Source organism: Vombatus ursinus, unplaced genomic scaffold (assembly GCF_900497805.2).
Source record: "Vombatus ursinus unplaced genomic scaffold, bare-nosed wombat genome assembly UNPS02014779.1, whole genome shotgun sequence".
Lineage (NCBI taxonomy): Eukaryota > Metazoa > Chordata > Mammalia > Diprotodontia > Vombatidae > Vombatus > Vombatus ursinus.
The window spans coordinates 14,967,158-14,981,255 of NW_020954557.1; the positions used below are offsets into that span (position 1 = coordinate 14,967,158).

At 37.3% G+C, this 14,098-nt stretch overlaps 1 protein-coding gene across 1 annotated transcript in view; it reads right to left on the reverse strand.

The window, feature by feature from the left end:
* The window catches only part of SLC39A10 (solute carrier family 39 member 10), a 135,690-nt gene that overhangs the window by 120,589 nt on the left and 1,003 nt on the right, over positions 1-14,098 (reverse strand). The gene's annotated exons all lie outside the window — the stretch shown is intronic.

The following is a 14,098-nucleotide window of genomic DNA, read 5'->3' on the forward strand; positions in this document are numbered from 1 at the left end:
CCCACAGTTGCTATGTGTCTGAGGCCAGATTTGAACTCATTTAAAGTGAGTCTTCCTAACTTCAGGCCTGGCACTCCACCCACTGTGCCACCTAGCTGCCCATAACTATTCTATATAGTACTTTAAGGTTTGCAAAACACTTTTTACATATTGACACCAGGCACAGTGCTTGGCCAAGCAGCTAGGTGCCACAGTTGATAGAGCACTGGGCTTAGAACTGGAAAGACTCATCTTTATAAGTTCAAATCTAACCTCAGACACTTACTAGCTGTGTGACCCTGGACAAGTCTCTTAACCCTGTTTGTCTCAGTTTCTCATCTATAAATGAACTGGAGAAAGAAATGGCATTGGACCCCAGTATCTTTGCCAAGAAAACCTCAAATGGGATCACGAAGAGTGGACATAACTAAAGACTCAACAACAACAATTGTGGTTGGCTAGTAGTAGGTACTGGTATTAAGAATGCTTATGTTTCTCCCAACAACCCTGTGAGATAAGTGATATGCCCATTTTATAGGTAAGTAAAGAGACTCTGGAGAAGTTAAGTGACTCATTTATGGTCACACATAAGTGTCTGTCTGAAATGAAAAAGGAACCTCGGTCTACCTGATTCCAGGTTTAGTGCATTCTCCATCACACCAGAGGTGTCAAACACTTGGATTACACACTGCAGTACACCCAGTGGTCAAACAGATTAAAATGTAATTGTGAAATATTCAACACAATAAAAATACAATAGAACACAGATAATGTTAATATGTGGTTTTCTAAGTCAATATGCAGGAGGTATCTTTATGTGTGGTTTAGAGACCTTTGTTTCTATTTGAGTTTGACAATATTGTAGTACACTACTGCATCTTATAATTACACACAGACCAGTCTTGTCAGTAATTTTCCTTTATTTTTAAAAACCATATCCTTAGAGGATCAAATAATTTAGAGTGGGAAGGAAACTTTGAGGTTGTCTAGGACTGGCCGCCTTCATTTTAGAGATGATGAAACCAATTCCTGGAAAGAAGAAAGGACTTGGCTAAGATCACACAGGTAGCCAATACTAGAATTGGGATTCAAACCCATCTTCTGCAGCTCAAAATTGAGTGTTCTTTCTACTACATCTATCAAGGTGCAAGTATAAAGAGGTAAGCAATTTAAGAATGTAAATTGATTCTAGCAAAGAATAATGTATCTATGAGGCTTTTCTTGGTCTTGCAAAAGACTATTGGGGATGGGGGTGGGTCTGCTTGCCTCAAGGCTGTCCCCACTCCGTCCCACGTTCAGCCATCAAAGTGATCTCTGAAGCACAGTCACTCCCCTAACTCAATACACTCCAGCGGTTCCCTATCACTCAGGATCAAATATAAAATCCTTGTTTGGTGTTCACTATCCACCATAACCTAGCCCTCTCTCATCTTTCCAGTCTTCCTATACCTTCACCCTGCACCCTACCCGCCCCAAGTTACTGTTCCGTCCAGGGACACTGACCTTCTTGCTATTCCTTGAAGACACTCCGTCTCTCCAGGCATTTTCTCTAGCCGTCTCCCAATACTCTCCTTCCTCATATCTGCCTGCTAACTTCCTGGCTTCTTTCAAGTCCCAACTAAAATCCCATCTTCCATGAGTTTTTCCTAACATTCTTAATTCTAGGGCCTTATCTCTTTTAATTATTTCCTATCTGTCCTGTATATAGCTTGCTATGTATACGCACACATACATACATATACATACACACACATATGTATATATATACTTGCTTGTTGTTTCCTCTATTAGAATGTGAGGTCCTTGAGGGTAGTCTTTTGTTTTGCCTCTTTTTGTATCCCCAGTGCTTAACATAGTGTTTGGCATATAGTAGGTGCTTAATAAATGCATATTGGTTGACTGACTCTCTACAATTCCAAGAACAAATAAAATGTTACACTACTTTATTGTTGTTCAGTCCTGTCTGACTCTTAGTGACCCCATTTGAGGTTTTCTTGGCAAAGATATTGAAGTGCAATGCCATTTCCTTCTCCAGATCATTTTTACAGATGAGGAAACTGAGGCAAACAGAGTTAAGTGACTTGCCCAGGGTCTCATAGGTAGTAAGTGTGTGAGGCCAGATTTGAACTCATGAAGATGGATCTTCCTGATTCTATGCCCAGGGCTCTATCTACTTTGCCATCTAGCTGCCCCTATATAATAGCAGTTACACTACTGCCTATCAAATAAATCTAGTTTCATACTTCTATATGTCCTAGGATCATAGAATCATTTATTGCAGAATTAGAAGGAACTTGACACCATTTAGTCCAAATCCCTTGTTTTATAGAGGTGAAACCTGAGGCCTGGAGAGCTTGTGTGATTTGACCAAGATCAACAGAGACTGTTTTAGAACTCAGGTCCTCTGACTCCAAAGTTAAACTTCTTTCCACTGTCCCAAACTGCCTCTCTTTGCTGCACAGTTGTCACTGCCCAGCATTTAATTCTGCATACTTTGAAGACTGACATAAGGATACTTACATTTAATACTTTATAATATTTTACCAAATAATATTATGGTATATATGTTTATAAATGTGTTGATATCAGTCAAATTTATACATTTAATAAAAACTTTTTAAAGGCAGCAAAGTCTACCAATAAAAATAAATTTACCAGGTTGCTAGATTAAAATGACTATATTCGGGTTTTTAGGAAGAGTAAATAATTTGTATAACCTGTACTATATTGTCATTTATTAGCAGTCATTTTTTACCATCCATTTCACTTTCTATACTATTCCATTACTCAGAGGATTTTATAATTTGGAGCAGCCCTTCCAAATAGTACCTTTTGATAGGGAGAAATTCAGAGAGGTATAATCTTTTTTTCTGATTTTTTTCTAAACACCTCCCATAATTCATGTATTTTGGGACTAAGAGTCATGATACGCCATTGGAGATAGGGTCATGTTAACAACAGGTCGTCTTCATTACCATTTTGTGTCCTTCACTGATTCCACTCTGTATTTTCCTAGTTGAGCAAATTTTTACATTCTCTTCTGATCAGTCTGAAGATCTTTACTGATCAAATGGCCTACTTTTTAGAGTAAATTACATACTTTACTGGTCGTGCCACAGACTGCTTATCAAGTAAGTAGCTCAGTATGTCTGCCATGTAATTTACTAGAATGCCAACTATGCTGGCTGAACTGAAAACTTCTAGCAATCAGCTTACAAACGCAGTGATACCTGTGGATAGAAAATGATGTACTTTACACATCAGGAGTTGCAAACTTTTTTGATGGAAACAGAAATTTCCTTGAATTAAAAATTCTTTTTTGTCCCTTTTTAAAAGGATACAATACACTTTGCTAAAGCATTTAAAAAGAAAATTGACTCCTATCCTCTTAAGTTATAGGATCTATGTAGTGCCTTTACTAAGTAGGAACTGAAATAGTTGTTAGATGCTTGAGAATTATGAGAATTAAAAAAAAACCTTAGTTCCTTTCCATAGTCCTCAGTTTCCTCCCCTGGAAGATGAGCATTTTGGACCCTAAGATCCCTTCCTGCTCTAATGTTCTACTCTGTTCTATATTGGAGAATTATCAAGTCTATCTCGTCTTGATTGAACTCCCAGAAGCCTAACATATTAGCAATTGGCACTCAGATCTAATTCAGAAAGCTGTGAAGTTCTAACTGGCCTCCAAATATAACAGACTGCTTGCTACATAGTTTGGCCAGGGAAACTTTCCCAATTCCTTTTCTATCTAAACTCTTTAAAATTTTTTTGTGCTATTTCAAGGCCCCAATAAATATATGCCTGGTTGCTCAACAGATAATTTCCCCACCTTAAGAATACATATGTCTTCATCATGCTCACAATATACTCAAGTTGTTAGAATGCTTAAAAAAATTGAGGATTTGGGATGTGGCATGTTCAGTCCTTGCCAACTCAGACCCCATTTGGGTTTTCTTGGCAAACATACTGGGTTTGCCAATTCCTTCCCAGTTCATTTAACAGATAAGTAAACTGAGGCAAACAGGGTTAAGTGAATTGCCCAAGATCACACAACTAGTTTAAGTGTCTGAGCTTGGATTTGAACTCAGGAAGATAAGTCTTCCTTACCCCATGCCTAGCCTCCTAGCTGCCTACTGCAGATGTAGGAAGGATGAATAGAGGTTAACATCTTTGAAAAATAAATTACCCAGCCATCGCTACTCCTGGAAATCCTATTTCTAATTAGTGATTCAGAATTACACAATTTGAGTGATGGAAGAGCCAGCTACTGTTGTCTGAAAAACCATCCCTTTATAACTAATAAGAGGTTATGTAGTTGTTGCTTGCAGACTTCCAAAGAGGAGGAACCTGCAACCTCTTAATATTGGCTGTTCCATTTCTGAATAGTTCTAATTGTTAGGTAACATCTGAATTTAATATTTAAAGTGCTTTGGAAACTTTAAAGTGCTGTATAAAAATAGCTATCATTAGTAGTAATAGCTATTACTATTATTAGCTGTAGAAGTAGTTTGTTTTTTTCTGATATCAGGAATTAATTTTTCCTTTTATAAGGTTTCTCTTTTTACTTTTTTTTTTTAATACTAATTCCAAACGCAGAGCATTCTGTCAGCTTTGGAGATTGGTTGCTTTCTCTTCCACCAAGAAAATCAAATAAATTTGACTTAGTGGAAAAGGGACATTATAAATTTATTTGACTTCCCTTTTATTGGTGTGAGCATATTACTTTGTAGTTGATGCCACAAAATGGCTGTGTAGTAGATATTTTTACCACCATAGACTTTATAGTTTCTAGAGTCCCAAATGTTTGGGCTTTGGCAGAGGGTGAGGGAAAATTCAAGATTTTCCTATGTACAGAAAGCTAGAAAGGACATAGAAAATGAATGTGTTCACCTTCTCTAAAATGACCCATAGTGGAATATCTGTACCTACTCTGTATCACCCTCAGATGATACATACATATCAGAGCATGCTTTAAGGACTGGGCCCCAATTGATTAGTCTCCCATTCCATGAAGGCCTATCAGACTAAAACCAGGCATCATCATCCTGCAAACTTCCATTAATAAAAGGCAGAAGTCTGACCCAAAAATAAGTTCCTATTGCTTAACTGCAGCCATAAAAGTTTGTAGTCCTATTTGCCTTTAAGAGAAGAACTAAAAAACTCTCTTCCATAAGATGAAATGAGAAGTCATGCCATGGACACACTGTATTTTCTTTCAGCATTTTGAATAATTTATATAAAGTAATGGTGGGATGAGCATTGGAAGATTACTGGATGGAAAAGAAGAGAAAAGTATAATTCCACTTTGACCTCTGAGGGGGATTTCCTTTGAATTTCTTTCCAACTATGGTTAGACCAATCTTATTGATGAGGAAAGTTTCTAAAATTATCAGGTCCAGATTAGCATCCTAGTAGATCCTCTTCCTAGTATGGATCTTCATCTTCTCTTTTGCCTTATGTGTGTCTCTCCACTATTATCATGCAGGTCATTTGCTTATGAATCGATCTGGCAAAATACACTTCATAATTCCAAAGGTCTTCATGTTTACTTCGGTATGCAAAACACTCTCTTTACTTTTGTCTTTTAGAATCCTATCCTCCTTCAAGGGTCTGCTAAAGCTCGCTTTTTTACTGGAGCTTTTCCTCATTGCCTAAGATGCTAGAACCTTCCACTTCCCAAAATTATATTTTATCTATTTTGTATATAGCAATATGTACATGTTGTATCCCTTTACTAGACTGTAAAGTCCTTCTGTCTTTGCTTCCCTAGTGCTTAGTACAGAGTCCACCGGGCACCTACCAAGCACTTAATAAATGCTTATTAATTAACTTACCATAACCCTGTGGTATGTAATACAATCATCCCCATTTTACTCATAGGGAAACTGAGGCTCAAGAAAGTTAACTGGCTTGGGTCAAACAACTTGTAGGTATCTGACAGAGGGATTTGTAGCCCACTCTCCTAATTCTGAATCTAGTATTGTCTCAACTACAAGTCTAGCATTCTCAGCAGGATTTCATACTGCCTCTCTAATTATAACTGGCACGAAAAATGTCCCTTCTGGGCAGCAACTCGGACCATTATTACCCTTTGTAAAGGGTAATCAGTACCGGCATCAGGTTATTATGTACATCTAGAACTGATAAAATTCAGGAATCCCTTTAGTCTTTTCAGGTGTTCAGAGGACCTAATACTTCCTTAAGAATTCCTAGCAACTATCTCTCCTGCAGTGCTGAAGTGGCAGCAACTGTACCCTAGATTAGAAACTGCAAATGTAACTTCTGGTAAGAATGACATTTCCCAGAAGCATTTGGAATTTCACCTGGTGAGATAGCATGGATTCATCAGTCACATTAGTTCTTCATCCTCTCCCCACTCTCTGTGTTGGAAAAGTCTGGATAGGCAGTCTAAAACTGGGGTTGTCTGTCCATATTAAGAGTTTGTGAAACTTTTTTAAAAAAGAATTTTGGACTGCCTTCTTTGATTTCTTATACTTACCACTGCTTCCATTACAAGAATAACTCCTCCCTCCCCTTCCCTGTGTGCTTCTTACACATTTCAGGTTTCAGCTGCATGTCCAACCTAGCCACAGATAAGAGTTGATTCGTATTTGGCTTTTCTCATCTTCATTTTTGTCTTACTTAACGAGAGCACAGGGGCATACTTTATCCAGATACTCTTTTTACTCATCAAGGTTGATTTCCACATTTGGGGAGAAGTAGAATGTCCTTGATTGTACCAATCAGTCTATCTCATTGTATGGTTTGCAAAGGCTTCTTCTGATCAAGTTCTGTGATATTCAGGAAAAAAAATGTACTTGTTTGAACTCTTTTTACCTGATTAATCAAAATTGTCCAAAGATACATAGTTTACTTTTGAGTAGAGTTTCTTCAGAAATTTATCTGTTGCTTGATTCCTCCAGGATTTTCAAAAGGTCAAGTCATGACAGAATGCTGATGCAGTTAAGAGGATCAATGGGGAGAGGGCATTCATTTGTCAATTGATTGTTTGAGAAAAATGTTTTAAAATGATATATTGGATATAGAATGTGAGGACTTGGATTTGAATTCTGACTGACACTTACTCCCTGGGTGACCTTGAGCAAATAGGATCCACTCAGCTGTCAAATTAATCATCCTAAAACACAGGTCTAATCATATAAAATCCCCTGTTTGGCATTCAAAGCCATTACCAACACCTTCTCCTACCTTTCCTATCATCTTATACCTTATTTCCTGCTTGACTTTTCCCTTTCTCCCTGTCCCCACCACAGGCCCCCTACCTCTCCCAGGTTCTCTGTGATCCAGTACCCTTGTACTCTTTGCCTTTCCTCAATTTCCCAGACTCTGGGCATTTTCACTGGCTGTTCCCTATTGCCTAGATAGAATGTATTTTCCCTCCTCACCTCTACTGGGATTCCCTGGCTTCCTTCAACACCTGATAAAATCCCATTTTCTACAATAAATCTTTCCTTGTCCTCCTTAATGCTAGTGCCTTCCTATGAGGTCATCTCCAATTTATACTGTGTATATCTTGTTTATACACAATTGTTTACACATTGTCTCCCCCATTAGACAGTGAGTTCCTTAACAGCAGGGACTGCTGTCTTTTGCCTTTCTCTGTATCCCCAGGGCTTAGTATATTGCCTGGCACATAGTAGGCACTAGCTTATTGACTGACTGACTAAATCTCTCTGGGTATTATTTTCCTCCCCTGTAAAATGAAGGAAGTTGGACTCACCAAGATGTCAAACTGGAGGGCTGAGGGCCATAAGCAACTCTCCAGAAAGCAGCGCACACCAGATTAAAATGTAATTGGATAATGTTTAACAAAATAAACAAAAGCACAATAGAAGACAGATAATGCTAACTTGTGGTTTTCTGAGTCAAAGTACAGCCTGCAGGGATATGTTTCTGAGTTTGACGCTACTAAACTAGGTGACCTTCCAGGTTGCACCTAATTACATTTTTGAGTTTATGATCCATGTAGGAAAGGAAACCCACTAATAAGAATGATTTATAATAGTAGAAGAAGGGGATGGGACCCTGGTTTGCTGTCAGATAGATACTAGTAATATTGATTATTATAATTCAGATTTTATAAATTAAATGGAAAACATTTGTCCAGAAATCCTAATTGTTTGTTATTGTGTTAGAAAACAATCTGGGCCTAAAACTTATTTTTCCCCAGAATGAAGGCTGCTAAAAATGAATTTTCCCAATTATCTCTGGATATCTCAGACCTCCCACTAATTTCTTTTGGGCATCTGTTGATCAAATTGTATACTTTTCCAAGTGGGATTAGCACTCTTTATAAACTCTAGCTATGAGTATAGTGTCCTCTGTGGGTGTTTTGCTTATTCTTCTGCCTTAGCAAATGACAGTTGCTTTAGTATCATTAGATATGGGGAGCAATCTGGAGTTTGCATCTTAAATGCAAGTAAGTTTTACATTTTTAAAGGAGATAAGTACAACATTAGTGGTAAATAGTAAAAGGCTGGAAGTAATTGATTTCAGTTAGACTTAACTAATTATGGAACTATTTTAATGAGAATGTCATTGTAATCTTGAGAAGATATGTATTTAAAATAGCAGTGGGGTATAAGGATGGATTTGGAGTTAGAAGATTCAGATTCAAATCCCAGCATTGCTGTATGTCCTTGGGCAGTTCACTTAAGCACTCTGACTGTTTCCTCATCTCTTACAATGGGCAGGTGTAGATTGGTTATCTCTTAACTTTTTTGAGCACATATCCCATACACACACATTACTTATTACTAGGTGTTCCAAAAGTCTTAGGGCAGTTTTAGACTTTAACAGTTTCAATAAATGTAATACTGCACTAATAATTATATATGTTATGAAACTTTTACAAAATAGAAATTAAAAAGATAAATTAAAGATGAGATGATAATCTTAGAGTTATTAGGGAGCCACTGGAGTTTACCAAAGAGAGGATGGGTTTTAGGAGGGTCATGTTGGAAGTTGTGTATGGGGTGGATTGGAGAGGGGAGAGAATTGAGATAAAGGATCCAATTAGCAGACTATTGCAATAGTCTAGGTGAAAGGTGATGAGAGCCTAAACCTGGGTGGTGGCTATACGAGTAAAAAAAAAAGGGAACCTAAGTGAAAGATTGTTGGGGAGAAATGACAAGATTTGTCAGCTAATTGATATGTCTAATGAGGAAAAATGAAGAGTTAATGATAATTCAGCTTTTTAAACCTGAGTAACTGTGAGGATGGTGGTTTCCCCAGGAAAAATAGGGAAATTTAGAGGAGGCGAGAGTTTAAGGGAAAAGAATACAATTGCAACATATCCATGTGTTCTCATCCTGTGCTACTGGCTCCCACAGAAAAATGGAAAAGTGTGTGTGTGTGTGTGTGTGTGTGTAGGTTCAGTATAGAGACTGTATCAGGACAGCCTGCAGCAGCCAGAAACTAATTCAGGGGGCAAAAGATAATGCTGGTAGTGGGGAGCGCAGGGAATTTTGCATAGGGTAGCTGTTGAAGGTATCAGGTACAGTTTAGGTTATAGTCTTCCTATGGGGCAGCAAGTAGGAAGGAAGGGGTAGAGGAAGGGAGAACCAAAGCGGTAGTATAGTTTTGTTTGAGACAAGACCATGATTGACTTTGGGTGGGGAAGGATAGGATGCCATCCATCTTTCTACCTTATTGATTGATCACAGGCTTCTTGGAGTAAAGCCATGGCCCCTTCGGTATCATTCTATGGTCCAAGAAAAATTTTGCAAAATTTAATAAATGAGGAAGGAGTGGGGTAGTACCACTCCCAGAATCCGGAGATTTGATTCTATCCTTGGACATAAAATTGACTAAGCCTGAGGCAAGCCACTTCATCTCTGATTACTTATCTGTACAGTATAATCTCAGATTACTTATCTGAGAGGGGTCAGACTAGATGATCTCTAAGGTCACTTCTGGTTCTAAAATTCTGCACTACTATGTTTTTTACTGAGATATTATATAAAATTACAGTTTCTTTCTTAGCACTCAGTCAACAAGCATTCATAAAGTACTTACTAAGTTCAAGACATTCTCCTAAACATTAGGGATACAAAGACAGAAAAGTGAAATAGTCCCTCATATCAGGAAATTATCATTCTAAAGAAGGAGCTCTACAAGTACCCAGTCAGTGAACTATCTATTCAGTGCTTATTGCGTGCCAGGCACTACGTTAAACTCTGGGGACATAAATAAAAGCAAAAAGAAAGACAATCGCTGTTCTCAAGGACCTTATATTCTAACGGAGGAAGACAATATATAAAAGAGGGGGAGGGCAGGAGGTACTCATATGGGGCATGGTGGCTAAGGCTGGAGGATAATGAGAAATATCCCTTGATTTGCATATATTTGTTTCCGTGTTGTCTCCCCATCACACAGTAAACTCCTTAAGGGCAGGGGCTGTCTTTTGCTTCTTTTTGTATCCTTAGTGTTTAGCATAGTGCCTGACACTTAGTAGGTGCTTAATTAATGTTTATTGATTGAGTGAGAACAGAGAGTAGGCCAGTATGGCTAGATTTCTGAGTCCAAAAAGGGAACTCTATGATTATTATTTGATAATCAGTCTTAGTTTGGAGAAACTATTCACCAGAAACTGGCTACCAAAGTTTTAGTCACTATAACTCATGAGGTGTGGAGGAATTGTAATCTACTTTTGTTGAGGGAGAAATTTCACTAATGAATCATGGACCTTTTGAAGTTGAAGTTCTTTTAAAGCAAATTTTAATTTTCTATCCTATTGTAGGTATTGTAGAAAAATATTAACACTAATACTGTACTCTTGTGATTTTAGGTTCAAGTCTATCAGAAACAATTTAATATCATTTTATCAATTTCTAAACCATTTCTAGTTTGGAGAGAGATATGTCCAGACTGGCAAACTCCATGTTCTTTGACATGATATTCTGACCCAAGGAAATTTCAGGCAACAATTATAGAAATCTTGTACAAGGAAAAGACCCAGTCTAGGTTAACATCCCATCTTTTTCCATCCTTTTCCTTCTGGATGGAAACTCTAGGGGCTCTTCCCAGAGTTCTATATGGAGAATCTAGATGAATATGAAGCACAAAAGTTGCCTCATATTTATGGAAGAGGGCCCTTCCCTTGGGCACTTCCTAATGCCAATGGGTAGGGAAGGCAATGATTTTTATCTAGGCAAGAGTTATGGGTTAAATAATTACCCTTAATCCATTTCCCTAAGAATGGCCTTTTTGTCCTCCACCTATCACCTGCCTTTCCAAGGGTGTCCTCTACCTATTATCTGCCTTTTCCCAGAAGTAAGAAAGGACATCAAAGAGAAATACTATTTCTTAAAATTTCTGGGGAAAAGGAAGGTTATAAATATTCTTCTATATATATGTTTTTAAAAAAGAGAATGAAATAAAGAAGTGATCTGAAAAAGAGGTTAATCTATAAATAATGGATAAGCAAAATGCTAGGTCTTAAACCTGTTGCATCATGTCTCTTAGTAGATCATCCTAGATCACCTATAAGTCAACACATACATCCAATTCCAGGGACAGAAATACACTATCTGATCACATGCAAAACTCCTATCTGAAACTCCTATCAAATATCCTATTTGAAATGAGCAATGTAGAACACTCTAATGGTTTCAACCCTAAACCAGATATCTGTAAATGATTTGAAATGCCAACTATTGATAGGCTTCCTCTACTTCCCACCTTTTCCCTATTTTCATGTACCCCCAGAGAAGACTATCAATTACATACATAGAATCAAGGAAACCTCTACCATGTTTCGGAAGTAACACCCATTCATATCTTTGATATTGGTGCTGGGGAGTATAAGTGCTATCTATTACTCAAAAAAGGAGGTCCCCATAGTATTACTATGCTTGTTATCCTAAGTTTAATTAGAAATCAAAACAGGAAGTGCCATTGTTAATAGCTAGAAACATAAAAGTCATAGATTTTTAAAACACCTTGGATATTTCTCCTCATGGCCACATTTTGAATGTAGGAACTGTGGGTGGGACCATATGGCTTCCTGCATTTCTCTTCTACTCAAAGAGGCATTATTTATTTTTGTTTTTAAATGTAGTTAAAGGGAAGGTACTATGCCTGTTCAGGAGGGAATAGCATCCAGTTCCTGTTTAGGACATATTGGCATCAGTGGCTGTGTGCCACATGTGGCTAAGAGGAAATGGTTGGCATGGTTAAAATATCATCTTTTTGTTAAAAGAAAAAAATAGAGTTCACTTTTACAGAAGAACATTAAATTTTTTTTCGTGATACTTTCTATGGAAATTTTGTATAATTTATGTCCATAGCCAAAAAATAACTCTATATGATAATATGAAGGGAGAAAATACATTTATCCAAAGACTGGGAAAGTTCTTGGCAAATATTATCTCCTTTGATCCTCACAACAATCCTGGGGGGTAGGTGCAATTATTGTCCCCATTTTACAGGTGAGAAAACTGAGGCAAAAAAAGGTGAAGAGACTTGCCCGGAGTCACACAGCTAGTAGACTGAGGTTGGTTTTGAATTCAAATCTTCTAGACTTGAAGACTATGAATTCAATATTCCAAGTTCAGCGATCTGCCCACTCTGCCACCTACCTTCTTTTTATAAGAACAAGACAAGGTGCTGAGAACTAATTTTTACCCAGATCACCTTTTAACACTTTTAGAGATTTTTGGATTTCTTTTATTTTGGTTTATGATCATCATTTTAAAAAGGAGAATGAAACTTCTGTGACTTCACAAAACATTAGAGCCACAAGGGACCTAAAGTATCATCTAATGAATCTAATACCCTAATTTAAAAAAAAAAAAGAAAGACAACTGAGACTCTGAGGAAGGGTAAGTGACATGACAAAAATCCTATAGCTAATGAGTGACAGAGCTGGGATATACTCTGGAGTCTAGGCTTTTGCTGTGCTAGTAAGTGAGCAAGATTAAGCAGTCCTTAGCAAAGCTATTGAAACCATTTAAAGGCAAATGACCCATGTGACACTTAGTAACAACAGCAAAAATTTGAGATATTTTATCTTCCTGCCAAAAGGTATTGGAGGTAAAATCCCTTTAAAATAAACTCCGCAGGGCACCATGATTGTTCTCTGGTAATGGAATTTTGTTAGAAATTCCAGTCTATAGGATTTAGACAAGTGCTTTCAACTAAAGTAACTCCTACATTCTTTTATGTGTGCACTGTCTTGCTGAGTGGTTTTGAAGTCTGTCACAAAATCATGGATTGTTAGTTAGAAGGGACCTCTGAGATCATCTAGCTCAACTTCATTTTACAGATGAGGAAACTGAGGCCCAAAGACCCTGAGTGACTTGCAAGTCAATCAGGGCTTTCTTTAGGTAGTTGGAAACTTGAGTTAAGAACCTCAAATTGGGTAAATCACTAACCTCTCTTGGCCTCAGTTTCCTAATCTGTAAACTGAAGATAATAATAGTGCCTGCTTCTCAGGGCTGTTGTAAGGATCAAACAAGAGTATATTTATAAAGCTCTGTGTAAATGTTAGCTATGATGATGATATCAATGATGATGATGATTAAAGGGCATGAGAGTTAAAGGACAATTGCTGCTTAATTTCAGGGTCAAAATAATTATAAAGAATGACAAGAATCTTGAAGAGAAAAAAGGTATAAAGATTCAAAAAACTAAGAAGACAATCCTGAAAATAAATGTTATATATGCCTGCCAAAATGAAGAAAAATCTAGAGGTAAATGAAGTGATGAGAAGTGATGATTTGACTCATTTCTTTGGATATAAAATACCTAAGTAGAATAGCATAAATCAGTTTCATTGCTTGTAGAAACACAATAGCATGTCAAATGCTTTATCACATATAATATGTGTATAGAATAGATAATAAAGATGTGATTTGTTGCATGTTATCATTTACATAACACTGGCTCACAACAGTGTTTTGAGCTCTGCTTAAGAAAGTTTCATCTTTGTTTGTCAGAAATGTAAATGTCACAGTACTAATCCCAAGGAGTAAGTTGCAGTCTTAATAGTCATATTCAGTTACTTCTGAGGTACCACAAGGAATATCTGACTATGAGATTTTGTTCTGTCTCTCCTTTTTAGATCAATTTTCTTATTTTTGTTTTGGCCCATTTC